General features: G+C 29.9%; 1 protein-coding gene across 1 annotated transcript in view; it reads left to right on the top strand.

Annotated features, from left to right (window-relative positions):
- LOC117180616 overlaps positions 1-6,047 on the top strand; it is a 24,655-nt gene that overhangs the window by 11,727 nt on the left and 6,881 nt on the right. Inside the window, exon 3 of the mRNA XM_033373106.1 lies at positions 2,233-2,371. The gene's annotated coding sequence lies outside the window, so the exon portion shown is untranslated. The remainder of the gene's footprint in view (positions 1-2,232; positions 2,372-6,047) is intronic.

Genomic DNA, 6,047 nt, shown 5'->3' with positions numbered 1-6,047 from the left:
AGAGAGGTATCGAGACCTTATAAGGGAGTTGCAACGATTGTACCCGGAATATTCTGTTAAACTGATCGTCCTTATCATCGGCGCTCTTGGAAGTGCCAAGCTAATACGCTTTGATTCTCATCAATTTGATTCATTCTTCACGTCTATATTGAAAATCGTTAATTTGGATAAAACATTTTAAACTATAAAGCAGTAGATGTATGTAGTTATTACCTCTACTTTCTTAAAATTAACATTATAAAAAAATTTTATCGCTAACAACTTGAAAATTATGACTTGATGGGGCGCAGATTTATAAAAATACATTATTTTATTTTTTCAGTATGTGATTGGAGCAGGATTTTATTAGATAAAAAATAATTTATGGAATATATGCCCTAATTATGTCTGATTACATTTAAAAAATATAACAAATTTATAAACTTTTTCTTAAAAAATTCGTGGTCATACGCGAAGTTGTGAGTTTGATCATTTTTTTAATTGCTCCGTTGGACTTATGTGCATCTTTCCAACAAAAATTCTATTCAAATAATAATACTGTACATATACAATTAAAAAATAAAAAAGAATATTGAAAAGAATTGTTTTTTAATTGAGGCTATCATAATAATTTTGATTATTATTATTAGCATAATAATTTAATTTTCTGGATTTCTTTATTTGTTTTCAAGGTTATGTAATTATAATTTTTCTAGATTTCTCTAAATATTACAAAAAGATTGTTGAAGATTTCGGATATATTTCGAAAAATTATCTACAACATTTATAAGAATTTTTGTTACTTCACAATGTTTTACTACATTTTTGGACAAATTTTGGTATAAAAGATATTTAGGGCTTGCTGAAACTTGGAAAAAATATTTGATAAATTTTTCAAAATTTGAAAAGTATTTTAATCTCTACAGAACTTCCAGAATTCTTGACTATCATTTAAACTGACTCGAGTTATTCCCAAAATTGTCTTGAAATCATCCGGATTCGTTTCTGATGATTTTGGAAATCTTTCTTTATGTTTAAAAATATTAAAAAATATTCTTTTAAAATAGATTTTGTAAACTGAAAAATCCTTTTTTTAATTTTCCCAGACATCATGAGAAATGGTTTTTATTCTCTCGAAACTTTTCAAAATTCTTAAAAAGCTTCTAAATTTTTTGTTTGAAATCTTTAAAAATGTATATTTTGTTTTAAATTTATCGAAATATTTTTAAGTTTAAAATAATTTTTTTACATTTTTAAAACTTAAAACTTTGAATTATTTTTCGAAATAAATCAAATTCTTCCCACAATTCTTTTAAATGCTGCCAAAATTCCTTCTATATTCTGTTTGGCATATTTTCAATTATATTTGTTTATCAAAATTGTTGTTAAAAGAAAATCCATTGTGACAATATCAACCATTTGAAAGTTTATATGGCCCTTATTCAGGCTATTTTGAAGTTATTTTATATTTGACGATTTTAATATATGTGGCTTTAAAGTCCAAGATTTTTTCAGCAAAATGATATTTTCGAAAAATTGTGTTCAAATCACTGCGAAACCTAGTAAGGTGTTCCTAAAGGTGCTTCTAAGTTTATAAAATCTAAAACATATCATATTTCTTAAATCTTGGCCGAGGACACGAATAAATATTACGTGATTGCTGAATAATCATAAAAAATGCTCACTCGTGCAATGGAAATTTTGACGAAGATAAAAACAAATGATTAGCCACGTGCGTAATTGTCCTAAAACATGTACATATAATCATTATCTGTACAAATTAATATTATACCTTCATAAATAAAGGACAACAATAATTTTTTTTAATTTAGACCTGCAAAACAATACATTTTTTATATTGATATTAGGAGTGTTACAAATTGATCCATAATTCGCCACAGTTTTTTTTCATATACTTCTTTTTGAATATTAAAAATGAACCGTTATTTTTCTTATCAATTCGCTTTTTACCAATAACCAGGAAACAATTTGTCTAAATTATCCAATGTTATCTCAGCAATCACGCAATAGTTATTATTTTTCTGGTTCAGATCTAAAGAGTAAGATTTGTACTTGATTTTTTTAATTTTACACATTTTTAAGCGTAATTTGCTAGATTTACAGATATTCTCATTTTAAATAAAGTATTCTTTCTTAAACGCTCAAATTAATTTTACAAAAGCCAGTTTATCAATGATGATTTTGACGCGTAGTTTTTAGTCATGAATAATTGGTAAATTTGTATAATTTTAGATTCTTCATCGATGAAATCACGAAGAATGAAAAAAGAATACATTCTAAGCTCGGAAATGCAGAAGATTCTAGGGTCTCCATCAAGAAATGTGACGAAATCGAGACCAACTTTTTATTGATCGTTTTTTCAAGTATAAAGGTTTGGATTAAAAAAATAATGTTATTTCATCATTTGATCTGTATGACCAAATAATTTTCTTTTCAACCAAGACACAACAAACCTTTGAAGCTTGCTGCGAAGAGTTAAAATTCTTCAGTGTACGGTCATTAAAACCATTTCATTGAATATTCATTTCATTCATATTTGGATCACTACGATGCTTTCAATGGTCTTTTTTTGCCTTCTTGTTTGTTCCTAAGTTACTTATTAAATATTTTACCCGATTTCAAAAAACAAACCATAAAAACATAATTCACAGAAAAAACTGAGAATCAAATTTATTGCAGGAAATTTCTTAGAGCGATAAAGTTTTGTTTAGTGTAGTCTATTAGTTCTTTCAAAAAAAATATTCTTCAAATTATGAATTAATATTACAAATTGATAAGCAATTTTCATTCTTGTATTTTATTATTATAATATAAATTTCCTTTATCATTATGAATAATTATTATAAACAAATCAACTACTAAAATTCTACTCTTTCCCTTTGAAAAGTACAGAGACCGAATCCATTTCAAATCAAGCAGGTTTTTTTTGTTTTTAAACAAAACGTTTAAAATAACGAAATGGAAGCGGTTTTTCTGAAAAATTACAAATATATTTTCTTAAAATACCCAGGAGAATTCTTTTTCTTACAATCGAATTTCCTGCGTTTTCTTGGAGACAATTACAGATACAAAAAGTATTTGCATCAAATTTTGCACGTCTAAAACAGTTCTATGAAAAACGTTTCTTGTTCTTTTGCGATGTCTTGCATGGTTTACGAAAAAAATTAAAAATTACATTTTTAGACATAAAAAAATTCTCCTGTCCTAAAAACTGATTCAGCCCGCATGAAGCTGATATCATACGGGCTAAAGTAGTTTTTAGGACGGGAATATTTTTTTATTCCTGAAAATGTAATTTTTTCTTAAACTATGCAAGATATCGCAAAAGAACCAGAGACATTTTTCACAGATTTCTTACAGACGTGCGAAATGTCATCTTAATATTTTTTTCGTATCTGTCATTATTTCCAAGGAAGCGTAGGAAATTCGATTGTAAGAAAAAAAATTCTCCTGGCTACAAAAGTTATTTTTCAAGCATAAGACTTACAAGATAACTTCATTATCAAAGTACAAGTTGAAAAAAAACTGGCAAAAAATTTAAAGGATAATTTATTTGATATAATTCATTCTGCACATATTGAATGCGGTCATGGAGGGCGTTCTAGAGTGGAAAAAGATCTATTAGCTAAGTATGCTAATATAACTATAGCTACTATTTCAACGTACCTTCGTTTATGTGTAACATGTCAGAGGAAGAAATCAATGCCTAAGGACAAGTAATTTGGTTGGCATGCAAAGTTGCAAGGATAGAGAGTATAAATACATTCTTAATTTTCAGAACCATTTGACCAGATTTGTCATCCTAAGGGCTGACAATAGAGCTCGATTGGGGTACAAATTGCACTGATAATAAGAAAATAACAAATTAAATTTGACATGTTTCGAGATTTTTAAAGAAAAAATTTTTTAGGTGGGTTTTACCCGTACAAACCACATTCTTAAACAATAAGCAGGCTAACCTATCACCCTGGAAACATCAAGTTTAGTTGCGTTTTTTACTTGAAATAAATTAATTTCACGCCATGAGCCAGCTTACCCACCTAAACACTTATCCCCTAACCCACCTAACCCCTAGAAACCACCGCTGCCAAACCACAAGCAGTCTTTCCCACCTAACCCTGGAAACATCAAGTTAAATCGCTTTTTTCTTGAAATAATTAAATTTAACACCACAAGCTACCACACGCACCTAACCACCTAACCCTAACCCGTCCAACCCCTAGAAACTACCCCTGCGAAACAACAAGCAGGCTAACCCACTTACAATTAAATCTGGGATCATCGAGTTTACTGGCGTATTTTTCTGTGTACGTGTGTGCGTGTGTGCATGGTCTATTGTAAAAATGTATGAACTTGAAAATTAAGCTGAAATGTATTTGTTTATAAAACGAAAAAATACAATTGAAGAACTACTTCTATTACAAAGAAATATTTTTTACATTTTCAACTTGAAATATATTATTTTTAAAATCTTGACAATAATGGTAATCTTCATAGGAATGTTTAAATGTTTAAAACATAAGGATTTTTTAGACCAGCCCCATCATGCAATGGCAATGTTCTTACATCCTTGCATTTCGCAATGACTATTGCAAGAATCTCCGAAACTGAAGTCTACGGGATTATCAAACCTGTCTGGTCTTTGATCAATATATCCATTCTTGTACCATGATTACTTGAAACGATTTTTGTATTACGGTGAAGATAGCTGATTGTGAACTAGGGATTGAAGTTTAATGATATTATTCCTTACATGGAGATTCAAATCATAATTCATTAAAACGAGATTATCTGAAAATTGTCGGCCGAAATTTCTCCAGATGTGAAACCCATATACATCAAGTAGTTGTATTGTTCCTGTTGTTCCTGATGGTATTTTTATTATATTGATTATTTTGTTTTCCGGCATAGTTTCTTTTGTAGCTGTATCACAGTGTCCATTCTATGAATCAAGTAACAGTACAGAATGATGTCCCACTTTTGGATAAAATACTTCTTGTAACCAAATTTTAAAGAGATTTGCAATTACGAAAGATTTTTAAAAAGTAATTTGATTTTCCTACTTTTTGCATCTAGGGGAAAACTGAGACGTGTATGACAAATTCTGAGGTAATATTCGGATTCAGCGGCTCAAAATCCATAAGAGTCACCTAGTCCCTTGTATCATGCAGACACATTTTTTGTATGGCCTGTGGAACCAGAAAATCCCTAGGCTTTTCCCTACTTTTTGCATCTAGGGGAAAACTGAGACGTGTAGGACAAACTCTAAGGCCATATTTGGATGCAGCGGCTCAAAATCCATAAGAGTCGTATTGTGGTTGTCAAGCACTGGCACTCACTCGCACACTTCTCGCGGGAGAACAGGAGATAGCAAATCACAGTGCGCATGTCTCCTTCCTCGTGAGCATTGTGTTTAAACGCAATAAATGTACACATCGGTCTCCTTATTATTACTCCGTGGATTTAACATCGCAGGCATGGAGAGATTAGGAATGAGGGAAAATCAATTCGAAAAAATAAAGCTAAGACTAAGGAAGTTAAAAAGTAAAAACGAAAACGGTGAAATGAAATTTCAGAAAAAGCCCAAGAGGATAGAAATAGAAAACAGAAACTTAAAAGACTATGAACTAAAAATAAATCAATCTTAAAATATTATCGATCTCATTGATTCTGCTAAAGAAGTTACTAGAAAAAAGAAGTTAAAAGATAAAGAATTTAACAAAAATGAAAATCAATTTTCGAAAGAAAAACCGATTCTACTAATTCCGCTGAAGCAGGCAAAAGAAGCCGAGGATCACTACCTCTGAATTTGAACTAGATAGATGCTGATAATTAAGTCATTTAAGCCAGACTATTTGTTTATAAATGAAAAATAATTAAAAACAATGTTTCTCTTCACTATTCACTTCTTATTGATACTATTAAAGTTTAGTTTAATCTGATTCCTTCACCATTTCATCTTCATATGACTGGGGTGCCAATAATTGGGGCCATCCCTGCCAAGAATTGAATTGTTAGGCGAATGAGCTCATTTTAATTATTTCTTC

Source organism: Belonocnema kinseyi, chromosome 9 (assembly GCF_010883055.1).
Source record: "Belonocnema kinseyi isolate 2016_QV_RU_SX_M_011 chromosome 9, B_treatae_v1, whole genome shotgun sequence".
NCBI classification, from domain to species: Eukaryota; Metazoa; Arthropoda; class Insecta; order Hymenoptera; family Cynipidae; genus Belonocnema; species Belonocnema kinseyi.
The sequence above is the reverse complement of the archived record's forward strand: the minus strand, read 5'-3'. Positions and strand labels throughout refer to the sequence as shown.